This window comes from Apodemus sylvaticus, chromosome 2 (genome assembly GCF_947179515.1).
Source record: "Apodemus sylvaticus chromosome 2, mApoSyl1.1, whole genome shotgun sequence".
Classification (NCBI taxonomy): domain Eukaryota; kingdom Metazoa; phylum Chordata; class Mammalia; order Rodentia; family Muridae; genus Apodemus; species Apodemus sylvaticus.
This window is the reverse complement of record NC_067473.1, coordinates 138,018,565-138,034,082: the sequence shown is the minus strand read 5'-3', so window position 1 is coordinate 138,034,082 and position 15,518 is coordinate 138,018,565. Positions and strand designations below refer to the sequence as shown.

The 15,518-nt window shown below is 39.1% G+C and overlaps 1 protein-coding gene and 1 non-coding gene across 7 annotated transcripts in view; one reads left to right on the top strand and one right to left on the bottom strand.

Moving 5' to 3' along the window:
• Window positions 1–15,518, bottom strand: part of LOC127679002 (contactin-4) — a 358,955-nt gene that overhangs the window by 125,784 nt on the left and 217,653 nt on the right. The gene's annotated exons all lie outside the window — the stretch shown is intronic.
• On the top strand, window positions 6,505–6,611 carry LOC127679453 (U6 spliceosomal RNA). The gene has a single exon (XR_007976766.1). It is a non-coding gene; the product is annotated as a U6 spliceosomal RNA (small nuclear RNA).

Here is a 15,518-nt window from a genome sequence, read left to right as displayed (position 1 = left end):
CTCCTTCAGCAAAAATCACTGAAGCGCAGCACAATGACTCACTATGGGCGGATCCAGATGCCAGACAACTGATGTTCACCACTGATGGAAGTCAGGACAGACACTCAACAGGGCAGGACCCTGGAGGCAGGAGCTGGTGCAGAAGCCCTGGCAGGGGATGCTGCTTATTGGCTTGCTCCCCATGGCTTGCCTTCTTATAGAACCCAGGACTACCAGCCCAGAGATGGCACCACTCACAATGAGCTGTGCCCTGCCCCATTGATTGCAAATTGAGAACATGCCCTACAGCTGGATTTCATGGAAGCATTTACTCAAATGTGGCTCCTTTCTCTATGATGACTCTAGCTTGTGTCAACTTGACACACAAAACCAGTCACCACAGCTCAGCTCACACTTGCTGGCTCTCTCTCTGCTCAGAAGGACCCAAGTCCACACAAACCTAGCTAAAAGGCTTCATCCTCCACACTTTACCTCCTCTTGTATCACAGTCAGAGAGTTGAACACGTGACCACAAGGATGGGCATAACACACCCTGAACTGATCTCCTTCTAGGAAAAATGGGTCTCTGGAGGGGAAAATTTTTAGTTCCATGTTATCTTTGCCATTCCTTACACTCAACAATTCCATCTGTCTTGGATAAGGTTGTCCTTGAATACCTTGCTTAAAAAAAAAAAAAAAAAAAAAAAGAAAAAGAAAAAGTTTCAGACTGTCCCCAAAGGTGTCAGACAGCCAAGTTAGGAAGTTGTCTGTGTCAAATGGGCTAAAATACATTCATTTTTAAATGGAGTATTTAGAGAAGGAATATCTTCTGACAGATGCTCTATTTGCTTACAAACATCATATACGGTTTGGAGGTTGTCAACATGTGGAACAGATGGATAAATAATATAGTAGAAGAACTTATTGAAGGAATAGGGGGGTTGGGGTGGCACCAAACTGGAGAAGTTTAACATAGGGCACATGGAAGGGGCAGGAACCCAGAAATAGATTTTAAGGGACAATGTCCCCAGAGTTCTTCCCTCAAAAGGCTATGAAATTCAGGAAACCAGTATTCACATAGTGGTTCACAAACATCCTTAACTTTATCCAGACCTCTTTTGTCCTCAGCAGGCACTCATGTGTGCAGTGCATATGCACACATGCAGGTAAAATTATAACATAGACAAAACAAAGTAAATCAATCTAAAAAATAAGTAAGAGACCTCCAACTTGTCATGCACACCAAATGGGCACATTCACACATGTACATACACACACACACACACACACACACACACACATACACACACAAAGACATATATCATAGCACACTATTTTCATAATATCCAAAGAATATATTATCATAACTCAACATCTTAGTTTTATGATGAAAGAGAGTAAAGACAAAAGAGATCTAGAACTCAGTTTTATCTCCAAGGAAGCTTGCTCCCTAAGGACCAGAATAAATCAGTAAGTAGTGGAGGAAATAAAAAAGAAAAAGAAAACACCTTTTTTTTTCACTGTGGATCTCAAAGATTCAGGCAGTGTTCTAAGCCTGTGCTCCTTAGCCTGGGTTTTCCTGGGTACTTGGCACGGCTTGCAGTTAATGAGTATTTGTTCCCATTATTCTTCCAGGACTCGCTGCTCACAATCGCTTCTTGCCAGGTCACAGCACACGAGGACTCCACAGGGCCAGGAAGTACTCTTACCCAGTGTTTGTCTTGTTTTCATTGCTCCTGCTCTGCATCATGAACTTCACTTCCTTCCTCTCTGCAGGTGCTGAGGGTGTGAACACATGTGTAGGTCTGTAGATCACAGAGGTTGTCAGGTCTATGGTATAATGGGACCAACAGGGAATGCCACCAGCAGCAAAATCCCACAAAGAGGAGCAACCTCCGTTCATTTCTAGGTCAGAACGTACTCTAACAGAGCGAGCTGTGCCAGGCCCTTTATATAGTAACTTGTTTAATTAAGATAACAGATGTTACTATTATACAAGTCCTAGTGAGCCACACTTTAATTGGACATTCATTCACATGGCTTGTGACTGGTAAAAAACCAGTTCAAACAACCATTTCCCTGCCATGGGTGTTTTTCCCACTACAATTAAATTGAATAAACAATGCATCCTGTGTACATTCATTTAAATGAGACAGTTTTAATGGTACGGGAGTTTAATATGGACAATAATGTTAGAGCAGAATAATTTCCTGGTTTAAAAGGCAAGTTGAGTTCCCTGTTGAATCCATCTATGGGCCCTGGGCTAGGCTGACAATCAGCTGATGGGGAAAAATAGCAAAGAAAGTCTTCACTTGGGTAGTGTTTGATATCTCATATTTATAATTAGAGGGGGGATCTGCTTGCAGATTTTATGTTCAGATTTTAATACAATCTGTAAGGGTAAGAGACATAATTGACAGCCTGTCATTCCTTTCAGTGTGCAAGAGAAAAAGAGAAAACAAAGACAAGACACTACACACACACACACACACACACACACACACACACACACACACACAGGTACACACATGCATGCACATACAATTTTAATAGTATTGTGATGGTTAATCTTGGGAATTTGGGATCAACTAACACATGCTTACAGGGCACGGTGAGAGTTTTGGAAAGATTCAAAGAAGGGGAAGACTAGCTGTGGGACTGTAATGACCCAGCATTATGGAGGAAGGGTCTAGAAGAGTTTCAACCCAGGATGCCTCACATAAGGATGGCTGGGATTGGCTCTCTCCTGCCTCCCAACCTGGTACCACCAGCCCTACCATCAATAGTAAGAATTTATTACCCTGACAGATATCAGTCTTCACTCCTTGTTTGACCTTATATGATTCCTTTCCCTCTCCTGACCCTGCAGCCCAAATATTCAGATGAAGTGTCTTCTAACACTCCTGTCCTGTCCAATTGTACACGGCCACACAAACCTTGCCCCAGAGATCCTGGCTACCTACTCAGGGGCATAAATAACCTCCCTCAATAAACTGAACCAGTTCTCCAAAGCTGTTCTTGGGTGGGTGGGTGGGTGTTCTTTGCCTGTGTACTCACTGCAGACCAATATTCTGCCTGCACCTGCCCTCCAGGTTAAGTTTCCCTCCCTCCAGCCCAGCTTAGTGTGCAATAGGCCTGGCTACCCAAGGAGGGAAGTGGGCATATGTCTGGAAACTTTGCTGAGAACAGGCAGCACCCTAGAGGCTGCCTACTTTTAAGGCTGCATTACTCCACCTGCATGCTTTTGCTCCTTGTTGGTGTGTGCATCTACTCTATTGCTGCTTCTACTGTTATCCTCGCTGAGCCCTGGATCACTAGGATTCTCTCAGGCCTTCATGAATGGATAGGAACTTCCGAAGATTTCAGTCTTGTGCATTGGAAAGCAATCTGCTGAGTTCTTAGCCTTTCTGGCATGCAGACAGTCTAGATTATAAACACCAATCTAATAAATTCATGTGTGTCATATATTCATTATGTCTGTTTTGTTCCTGCAAAGAACCCTGGTGGATATAACTGGTTCTCAGAAAAGGAAAAATAATACAGCATTTATTTAACATTCTAAGGGAAATTTCTAAGAATGCTGTGTTAGACTTCTTCATTAGTCAAAGAGTTGTAAAACTCTCTTGATCTTTTTATTACCACCAGAAGCATGGACAAAGAGACAAGTTCCGATTCAGACTTTCAAGTATCAGTGGGCACAGGATTCAGGCAGGTAATAACAAGGAAAAAATGGTTGAGGATTTTTTTTTAAATAGCAATTAAAAACAAATTCAATCTATTAACTAAACTTTGTAGAGTTTTACAACATTATTTTTCAAGTTCTTATTCTTATCCTGTGTGTTGCAAGGTGCTCTCAATTTTATGTTCTTGCTTCTTTCCTTTCAAATCTTCATTACTGTCACTGGCTTTTGTTTTCTTTAAAAAAGAAAGAATATTTTTTTTTTGTCGGAGAGTGGTGGCTCACACTTTTAATCCCAGCACTTGGGAGACAGAAGCAAGCAGAACTCAGTGAGTTCCAGGGTAGCCAGGGCTACACAGAATAAGCCTATCTTGAAAAACATAAAATAAATAAAATAAAATGAAATAATTTTATATGCACAGGTTATTTTGCATAGATGTTTAGGTACCATATATGTGATTGTGCCTATGGAAACCAGAACAGGGATGTGATCCTCTGAAGCAGTCGTTCTCAACCTTCCGAATGCTGCAGCCCTTTGATACAGTTCTTCATGTTGTGGTAACCTTCCAACCAGAAAATCCTTTTTGTTACTACTTTATAACTGTAATATTTTGCTATTGTTATGAATTGTAATGTAAATATCTGATTTGTAGGATGTCTGATATAAGACATCCCAAAGGGGTTGAGACCCAGAGGTTGAGAACTACTCTTCTAGTGTTATAGACATTTGTATACTGCCATATGGGTATGTGGACCCAAGTCAAGGTCCTCTCCAAGGGCAGCAAGGGCTCTTTAACACTAACCCACCTTCCTCTTCACCTCCTAGATTTTTTTAATCATAATTTTACTGCAACAGCAAGAATACAAATGACATTGCAAGAGCAATGGTAAGTGGCCAGTGGTACTGCATCTTGACATGGGGACATAGGCCACATGGCTAAATAGAGTTCTCATGCCACTGGTAAAAAGGAAGCCTTCCTCAGCTCCAGCCAATTACTGTCACACAGATGTGCAGACCACTGCAGATTCTGAAGAGGAATCAGAAGTCTGGATATATGACACATTTCACAATGTGCATGTGGGAAGCTAATTTAATAATATGAAACATGGAATGGAGCTAGTATGCTTAGTTCCTTAATGCAAACTAGTGGGGCTGGCACAATAGATAGAAACACTTACAAACAAGTGTAGAGACCCCAATTCAATCCCCAAGTACTGCAGGCAGCAGAAGAAAACCGACTGTGTAGAGCTCTCCTCTGATTCTCACACACACACTGTGGCATGTGTGAACCCATATTCCCCCATATTTACATACATAATAGTAAATACACAAAATAAGTAAGAATTTGGAAATGAAAACTAGAACTGATGAATGCTTCACTAGGTAACTTTCAGACCTTTTACTGGCATCTTTCAAGGTTTCTTACTGGTATTCTTGGTAGATATCCTAATTATTTTACAGTGGGAAGAGGGATTCTTAGTTCAGACATACTCTTACGCATATACATAGCAAAAGCTAATTGGATACCCTATGGAGCCATCTAAGCACAGTTTAGTAAATATAAAATTATGGCGCTGAGAACCAGTGATTCCCATGTATTGGCAGCTGCATGGGGAAAAGTGTTTGGCAGGGTTTTCCAAGGTGTTCCCTTGCCTGTGGTTCCTCACACTGTACTCTCCTAGGCTCTTTCTTCCTACCTTTACCTCCTCTGATTTCATAATGATTTACTTATGCAATGGTGATACTCAGGGATGCTGTGGCAACAACAGGCCAGAAATCATGTTTTGTCTGCAAAGCTTCATCTAAGTCGAAAATAATCAGAGGTGAAATGGTTCTGTGAAGAGATGCGTTCCTCAAAGATGATGGGACTCACTAAGCCTTCTCATACTTTTATTGCACACACATATAAATTATAGAAACATTCCAGTAATAAAATATTCCATCCAACTTTTGAAAGTTCTCAAATGAGTCTAGATGAGCAAACTACACATTCAGTGAGTGTTGTGTTTTATAAAAAGATAAGGAGAGAAGGAATATGTTCGGTGGAGGCAAGGTATGGTGTGGAGGAAGGGGGTGCCTCTTCGGGACCATGTTGAGGCATCCCTTCCCCTCTGAGGTATCAGCCACACATCAATATAGTATAGAATAGACTTTATTCAGGGAATAGGGAGGGGAGTTGAAAGAAAGGCAGAGAGAGTGGTGAGGAGGGGGCAAGCAGTCCCTTTTATAGTGACTCAGGCATACCTATATAGTTTATAGTTGCCAGGTAACTGTGGGGTGGAGCCTATACTAAATGCCAACAGTGAAGTATATGTGTATATGTGTTGGGAGGGTGTACATATGCATGTGTGTGTGTGCACCTATGCATGTGTGTATGTACATGTGCATATAGTATATATGTGAGAGATGTTATTTTTAATCTATTCCCTTTTGAAGGAGTTGCTTGACAAAAATCTTCCTTGCACAACTACTGTACACTGTTAACCAAGTGCTATGCATGTTTAGTTACTGCCTCTTTTTTCCATTCAAAGAAAAGGAAAGAGCATTAATTTTTTTATAACATAGCCCAAGAGGAAGATAAAGGGGGTTGTCTTCTGAACCTAGTGTAAATGTCTGATTTTCTTCCAGATTTTCTTCACTTCTTTCCTTTTTTCTACTTACTCCCTTTTCAGTATAGACGATGGGTCATTAATGATTTCACCCAGGATGAAAAAATGGAACAAGATGACCAATATCCTTGAACAGAAGTTGGAGAAGACAGTGCAGTTGTTGGATGTGGAGGCTGGCAACAGTTTCAAGAAGCAGGGAAGTATATGGGACAGAAAGAACAGAAAACTCATGGATGGTGCTTGCTTCGGCAGCACGTATACTAAAATTGGAATGACACAGAGAAGATTAACATGGCCCCTGCGCAAGGATGACACGCAAATTCGTGAAGCGTTCCATATTTTTTCAGTGACAGGCAGGCGGATCAATGGAACAGGATTGAAGATCCAGAAATGAACCCACACACCTATGGCCACTTGATCCTCGACAAAGGGGCTGAAAACATCCAATGGAAAAAAGATAGCCTTTTCAACAAATGGTGCTGGTTCAACTGGAGGTCAGCATGCAGAAGAATGGGAATTGATCCATCTTTGTCTCCTTGTACTAAGCTCAAATCCAAATGGATCAAGGACCTCCACATAAAGCCAGACACTCTGAAGCTAATAGAAAAGAAATTGGGGAAGACCCTTGAGGACATCGGTACAGGGAGAAAGTTTCTGAACAGAACACCAATAGCGTATGCTCTAAGATCAAGAATTGACAAATGGGACCTCATAAAATTACAAAGTTACTGTAAGGCAAAGGACACCATCAAAAGGACAAGTCGGCAACCAACAAATTGGGAAAAGATCTTCACCAATCCTACATCAGATAGAGGGCTAATATCCAATATATATAAAGAACTCAAGAAGTTAGACTCCAGAAAACCAAACAACCCTATTAAAAATGGGGTACAGAGTTAAACAAAAAATTCTCACCTGAAGAACTTCGGATGGTGGAGAAGCAGCTTAAAAAATGCTCAACTTCATTAGTCATTAGGGAAATGCAAAACAAAACAACCCTGAGATTTCACCTTACACCAGTCAGAATGGCTAAGATTAAAAATTCAGGAGACAGCAGGTGTTGGCGAGGATGTGGAGAAAGAGGAACACTCCTCCACTGTTGGTGGGGTTGCAAATTGGTACAACAACTCTGGAAATCAGTCTGGCGGTTCCTCCGAAAACTGGGCACCTCACTTCCAGAAGATCCTGCTATACTACTCCCGGGCATATACCCAGAGGATTCCCCACCATGTAATAAGGATACATGCTCTACTATGTTTATAGCAGCCCTATTTATAATTGGCAGAAGCTGGAAAGAACCCAAGTATCCCTCAACAGAAGAGTGGATGCAAAAAATGTGGTATATCTACACAATGGAGTACTATTCAGCCATTAGAAACAATGAATTCATGAAATTCTTAGGCAAATGGATGGAGCTAGAGAACATCATACTAAGTGAGGTAACCCAGACTCAAAAGGTGAATCATGGTATGCACTCACTAACAAGTGGATACTAACCTAGAAAACTGTAATACCCAAAACATAATCCACACATCAAATGAGGTACAAGAAGAAGGGAGGAGTGGCCCCTTGTTCTGGAAAGACTCAGTGAAGCAGTATTCGGCAAATCCAGAATGGGGAAGTGGGAAGGGGTGGGTGGGAGGACAGGGGGAGAGAAGGGGGCTTATGGGACTTTTGGGGAGTGGGGGGCTAGAAAAGGGGAAATCATTTGAAATGTAAATAAAAAATATATTGAATAAAAAACAAGTTAAAAAAAAAAGAAAACTCATGGATGGCAAAGACCACAGTTAACAAATAGCAAGACTGTGTGAGTCACTGAGTGGGCCTTCTGATGAGAATGACTTGGACCCATGCAATTACATGAGGATTCATACTTTTATTCCTTGTCATGAATTATTCTCTACTGCAGATTGTATTTTAAACATGACATGAAATCCATGCAGATATTTCCAGGCATCACACAAAAGACCAACTGGTAGATATCTTTAGATAATGAATGGCTTCAGATGATTCCTCCATCATTCAGCCAATCTTATCATAATATTACAGAGACCTCCATCCAGATTCTCACTTCAGGACCAATGTATCCCACTTTTGAACTTGACCCAGTGATAGTGTCTGATGTTCCTTCACAGCTGGGTCTCATCCTGACCTTCTCTCTGCTAGGGTTATACTGGTTATAATGGGGGTATGAGGTCAGTAGGAAACTGACCCAAGGACTTAAATAGCAGGCCCACTTGCTTCTGGCAGGACATTTCTCAAGGGCTACATTTCTACAGTTTCCTGCAGGATTGGCTGGATCCTCACTTGCAGCCAACTAGCACAGCAGTGTTCCTTTGCCTTCCTTACCTTCCTATTAGTCTATCCCCAGAGAGCACCACCCATAAAGTTTTATGTTGTAGTTGCTTTGTACAAGAATCCAGCTACTGTAAAGGAATATTAATATTATGTCTTATATCAGATATTTGTTAAATAAGAATTGAAATCATTTTTTGGAGATTTGAGGCTATAGAGCTTAAACTCAGTGCTGTGAGTCTGCATTATTTTGCTTTTAGCAAGTGTCTAATAATAATCTAGCACAGTAAAACAGATTGTGTTGTATATTCTGAACCAAGTAGTCAATGGTTTTATGGAGAAGCAGAATGATAAAGCTGAGAGGTAGACCTGCTTTAGATAGTCCGGCACAGTCCTGTCCATGCACAGCTGTTTTTATCTGGTTTTTGTTTACATTTTGGGTTTCTTTTTTTTTTTTTGTGTAGCCCTGGGAGTCCTATAACTAGCTTTACAGACAATGCTGGCCTCAAACTCAGAGATCCACATGCCTCTGTCTTCTGAGTGCTAGGATTATAGGTATATGCCACAATTACCAAACTTGTTTGTGTGTTTTAATCTAAACTACTGTGATCACAATAGTAAGATGAAAAACAAATCCAGCTACATCACAATGTTGTTAATATCAAATTTTAATCAAGCAGGCACCATGTTTTTGTTGGTGTATAAGAAGATGTAGCATACATCACCAAATCAAACAAAACTAAAATAAACAAAGGACAATTCATTAATTCTCTGGGCCAAGTTCTTACCTTGCAGCTTCTTATTTAAATGAAATAATAAATATTATTAGGAATTTCATAATAAAGACTGTCAAACCAGTTTTTAATCAATGAATTTCTTTTTCTAAACTATGCTACTGTAATTCTATTATAAGACAACCATGAATACAAATATATATATAAATGGAAGGTAAAGAACGAGATATGCTCTTCGAGAGCATCTCATCAGTGAGCTACTTCAACCAGATTGTACCTTATAAAATCCAAGACAGCTATGAACACATACATGGATGAATCCATTTATGAGAATAACACTCTCATGACCCAATCACTTCTCAATATTGTTATCAGCTGGGAGGTAAACCTTCAACGCATAAAGGAGGAACACATGTCTAAACCAAAATTCTAAGCCAGTTGCTAGGGAATTGTTTGTGACCACTTAAAATATTATACTATAAATGAATATATAATATAAATATAATTATGTATATAATAGCTCTATAGCCACAGAAGATGCTCTTTAATATAGAATGAAATCACCTATGATAAGATGATGTGAACAAAACAAGACAGTTTACTGAGTTAACTTATTATTTACTAAACATCCATCTGTTAATAACTTAATCACTCTAGACTATTGGGAATTTCTTCTCCTGATCACTTGACTGACTGGAATCTGTCACTCACAAACACTGCATGGCATCATCGAATAAAACTTATGGTCAATCACAAGCCCAGGAAGAGATTCAGATTCCTACCCAGAGTACTGTTTCTATCTACTGGATGCATATGTCTTTGTGTCATCACAGACTTAGACCACTACTTTCTTGTAGACCATCTGTGTCCCATAATCTGCATACATTATGAGATCAACAAAGATGCTGCAGCTAAGAATTTCCTGAGTTTTATTTATTCCTGAATGAAATTTCTGCTTCTTCATCCTTGAGAGAGCTACAAGCAAAGCCCTCTTTATCCCCTGCTAATTATAGCCTTGAATTGTTCACACTATCATTTACTTATTAACCAGTTGTTGAGATAGGGTTTCATATGCCTGAGGCTAACTTGGACTTCACTACATAGCTGAGCCTAACCTTGAATTTCTAAACCTTGAATTTCTGAACCTTGAATTTCTGACCTTCCTGCCTCTACTTCCTGAATGCAGGGACTATAGACATCACACATCAATGGTGCAATCCTAGGGATCAAATCCAGGACTCCATGAATGCTTGTCAAGCACTTTATTGGGCTACATACATAGCTCCCCATACTATTCTACTTAGATATGACTTTTTTCAGTGTAGCTATTTATCCAGTTTAACTCTCCAAAAAGAAGAGTAGGTAATAGCTTGTACCAAGCTTCCCTTTTCTTGTGTCTGCGGGTACCAGTCAGTGATGGTTTAATGTCTCATATTTATACTTTCTCATCTGGGATTTGTATTTTCATACCACCTGAAGGGTAACATTCTCACTCTATGTCACTATTCTCTTTGGCCTATTGAACTGTGTATGCCTGGTTTAGACAAATAACACCCAGACAGCTGTATCTTGTCTCTGTCCAGCAAATTAATCAACATTTTTCCTAACTAGTCTTTATTATAATTCTGGGCCTGAAAATTCATATCAGAATCATTACAATAAATTAATACATACTTATTTCATGTAAGGCTTAAAGCATTTATTTATTTATTTATTTATTTATTTATTAAGCTATCTGCAACCCTTAATTCTGTGAATATTCTGTGAAATAATGTTCATCTGGAAATATATTTAGATATCACAATTTTATTAAGATATTCTCAATACAATTTTCAGGTTAAATGTTCTGAGAAGGACTGTATTACAAAAGTTCAAATTACATTTCTGATTATTGTTTGATTAAAGACAACTTCTTTATATGACATGTATCACTTGTCATCAAATATTAACAATTACTGTGAAAAGTATTGATACACTTATTTACTATTTTACCTTTCACTTAAACATCCCCATTTGAAAATATCATAATTTGATCCACCTCACAGGACTAAATTTTTATTCTTGTTTTTTATCATTATGTAATTTGCCCCATGTATAAAAAAACCCCTACAAGTCATATCTCTGATATCTTGATTAATCTTCTAATCACTGTTTCTTGTGGGGAAGGATTTGCTGAGATTTTACTATTAAAAGAAAAACCTTTCTTTAAAAAGATTTATTTTTATTATTATTTTTAAGTTACACATGTGTATATGCATACTTATATTCATTTGTGCATGTGTGGCTAGCATGAGTATGTGTGTCTGTGTGTGCACACATACATATAAGAGAGAGAGAGAGGGGGGGGAGAGGGAGAGGGAGAGGGAGAGGGAGAGAGAGAGAGAGAGAGAGAGAGAGAGAGAGAGAGAGAGAGAGAGAGAGAACATGTGCACGTATTCGTGCAGGTCAGAGAGGGCATCAGATCCTTGGAAGCTAGAATTAGAGGCAGCTATAAGCCATTATGGCTGCTGGGTACTCTGGTTCTCTAGAAGAACAGCAAATGTTCTTAATCAATGAGTCATCTCTATAGCCTGAGATGATTTTTAATCTTAGAAACCATACAGTTTTAACTATGCTCCCTAGATCGATCTTTCCTTGGGTAGTAAATTAGATAGAATCGAACATGTGAATTGTGCTGAAAGTATTGCTGTGTTGGATTTCATTGTGACATTTCTATCTTTGTTCTGATAATCCCTTGCTATTCTAACTTCCCCAATTACTTTTATCATTGCTACGGCTTTTACTTTTGTATAAGACTCCTTTATGGGTCTCTATATTGTCTGATTCTTCTATTTATTCAACACATACTTCCTAACACTGCAAATTCTATTCCTGGAGTGATGAACAAGCAGGGCTAGATGCGTGAGAGGTCTGTCCTCACACAGCTTGCAGACAGTTCAGGAATACAGATAACTGTCAAGTCATCCAAGGCATGAAAGAGTTATTACAAACACAGAAAAATGTGAACAAAGAATTGAAGAAAATACATGCTGATGATGTGTTGGTGTCATGGCAAATTTCTATTATCAACTTGACTGGATTAGAAAAACACCTGGGGAATTAATGTGTTAAGATTCTGCATGTGCCTGTGAAGATTTAAAAGAGAAAATTGAGGGAGAAAGACCCATTAAAACTGTGGAAATCATTTCCTCTCTTCGATTTTTGATCATTCCTGGTCCATAAAAATGTGAGCAAGACAGTGCAGGCTTCTGCCATCACCGATGACTTGGTTTCCCGCATTTCCTTCCCTATTATGATGAATCTTAATTTCCTTAAGCCAGGAGCCAAAACAAATCCTTCCCTCATTACATTGTGTCTTTTCTGTCCAGAAATTATAAAAGCAACCAATTCAGTTGGGAAATAAGGTGCACATATATGCCTTTTGGTTAGTTTTACTTTAACAATTAGCCACGAGCTAGATTTCTCTTTCATAAGTCCATTTGGCCATGGGTAAATAATAGGTAGTGAGCACAGCATAGCAATCAATGGTGGCTACTGCAGTGGCCCAGGGAACTGGAGATATAGAGAGGCAGGAGACAGATTCCTATCTTTGGGAGTAGAATGATGCACTTCAATAATGTATTAGATATACAGGATGGGAAAGTAGAACAACCAATAATTTCTATGTTTCCAACTTCAACCATGGGAAGAAGGTTGTGTATAGGTAGGAGAAGTCTGGGTTTCAGGGCAGAGGTAGGTGACTAGGAAGAATTTCTAGGAGGATAATTTTGAACCCAAGTTTGAGAGGCAACAGCAGTTAGAGTTTAAAACCAGTAGTGATGCTCTCTCTAGAGAGACAATGGAAGAGGAAGGAACAAATGTGGTAGTGCAGATAAGGGAGAATTTGATTTGATGTACTGGTTGAATTGTACAGTAGGAAGTGAAAGGGAAAGAGGGCCTGGTGCTGTGAGGAGGAGGATGTGTGCAGGAAAGGTCAAAGACCTTGAGACAATGAGAAAGAGAGACATCGATTTTTAGGTGCATTGTTGTTTTCTGAGTCAGAATATATTGTAATCCCCTCAAAACATTTTTCCTGACAGTGGGAGCATCCAATTTCAATTTTCTTTACATAGCAACTGCATGCTTTGGAACAGACCACTTCTTTTTGGAATAAAAACTTTAAGATCAAATCAATATGTGGGAAAGTGGATGTTATGAAAGCAACTAAAAACATAAAATGTTCAATTGTATTTCTATAATACTAATCAGAGAAAACGTCTAGACCAGTGATTTTTAACCTTTCTAATGCCGTGACTGTTTAATATAGTTCCTTATGTTGTGGAGTTCCCCCAAGCATAAGATCATTTTTGTTGCCACTTCACGACTATAGCTTTACAACTGTCATAAATTTTAATATACATATGTATTTTCATATGGTCTTTGGGGCATTAAGAGCTACCAGTCTTAATCTAGTGAGAACCAATAGTCTAGACCTTTTCCTTCTCCATTCCGTATTGTGGTATAGGGCTCAGTCCAGGTTGTTAAGAGAGCTGGAACCATTAAAAAAGCTAAAATAAATTTTCTCTCTTTTTCTTTTAACTTGACTTCCTTAGGTATTTGAGTTTTTAAAACATTTTGGAAAAAAGTGTTTTGTGTGTGTGTGTGTGTGTGTGTGTGCGTGCGCGCGCACGTGCACATGTATGTAAATTTACATTTAATAAAAGGCAGTCAAATTCCCTGGAGCTGAAGTTACAGGGAGTTGTGTGCTGCCTAATGCTGCTGGTCTTCTGTAAGCACTGTTTTTTTAACTCCCAAGCCATTTCTCCAGCACTGCTTTAGGTACTTTGATACAGTAATGAAAACCCAAGAAACACAGTGTCTCTTAGCTCATGCCTATCACTTCTGCAAGCTCACATACTCTATCATCATATAATATTTTCTTTAAACACCTCAGTTCCCTCCAATATGCCTTTTTTATCTTTTAAAAAACATTATAGATTCTGATTACAGCTGCTTAATATCCAACTTCTATAGTATTGCCTTCATTGAAACTCCTCCACACACATATTTACGTTGTGATCTTCAATTTTTATGGCCATAAGGTGATGCCTGATACTACTGATCACTACTTATTCATTGTCTTTAGAGTTTCAGAGCATAACTATTTCCTTATTCTCCTCTCAGGTTTCTGGCAAATCTGTTTGTTTTCCTCTGTCATGGCCTTATTATTTCTAATGAGTCTGGCCAGAACCTTTTTGTGTAGCATTCTCAATCAATGAGCCTTATTCACTTACACCACTTCAAAGGTGGTTTGGAAAGCCACATTTCTGATCCTGCTCTTTCCAGTCTGGCATTGGCCAGCTTGAGCAGTATATACTCCATGAGTAGTGGGTCATTTGTAATTGCTTACCAACCTCTTGTTTTAGGGGACAAGTGTCTTTGAACTATGCCGATTCTTGTGGTGCCAATAAAACCACTGGGTCTAATTTCAAGTTACTAGAGGGACTGGTATCCCTGGACGTAAAGCTGGGATGAAAGGTGCAGAGTCAGCTTTTGTGAGCCTGGGTGAGCAGACTCCAGCTCAGTAATACATAATCAGATTTTCAAACCCAGAAGACTGAAAAAATAGTCACTACTTAGCCAAACCAGTTAGTGTGGGTTTTTTAGAGTTTAAGCATAGGTATAAAGAAATCTTTCTTCTTTCTTCTTTCTCTCTCCCTCCCTCCCTTCCTCCCTCCTTCCCTTCCTCTTCCTTCCTTCATTCCTTCCTTCATTTGTTTGTTCATTCCTTCCATCCTTCCTTCCTCCTCTCTCTCTCTCTTCTTCTTCCCCCTCCTCCCCTTTCCCCTCCTTCCTCTTGTTTAAGCATCAGGCACTCTCTTGATACATATATAACATTTGCATAAGAGATCTAGCTTAGAGAGAATATCATATTCCATCAAATAATTCCCTCTCAGAGCTTTGTTTTAGCCTTGCCGAGTTACTCTATGCGACAAGAGGCGTGACATGGTAAATAATTTATGCTAATATTATCATTTATTTGTTTTCTTTAAAAATTTAAAACTCTCAATCTATGATATAATTATGTTGTTTCATGTGGGAAGGCAGTTGAATTACAAAGTATTTCTTATGCTTCAGAGATTAGTAAGCAGGATTGTGTATAATCATACACACACACACTTATACAGATACACAAATTCTGCTTAATAGATTCTTTTAGCCACCACCTGGAATTCTCATCA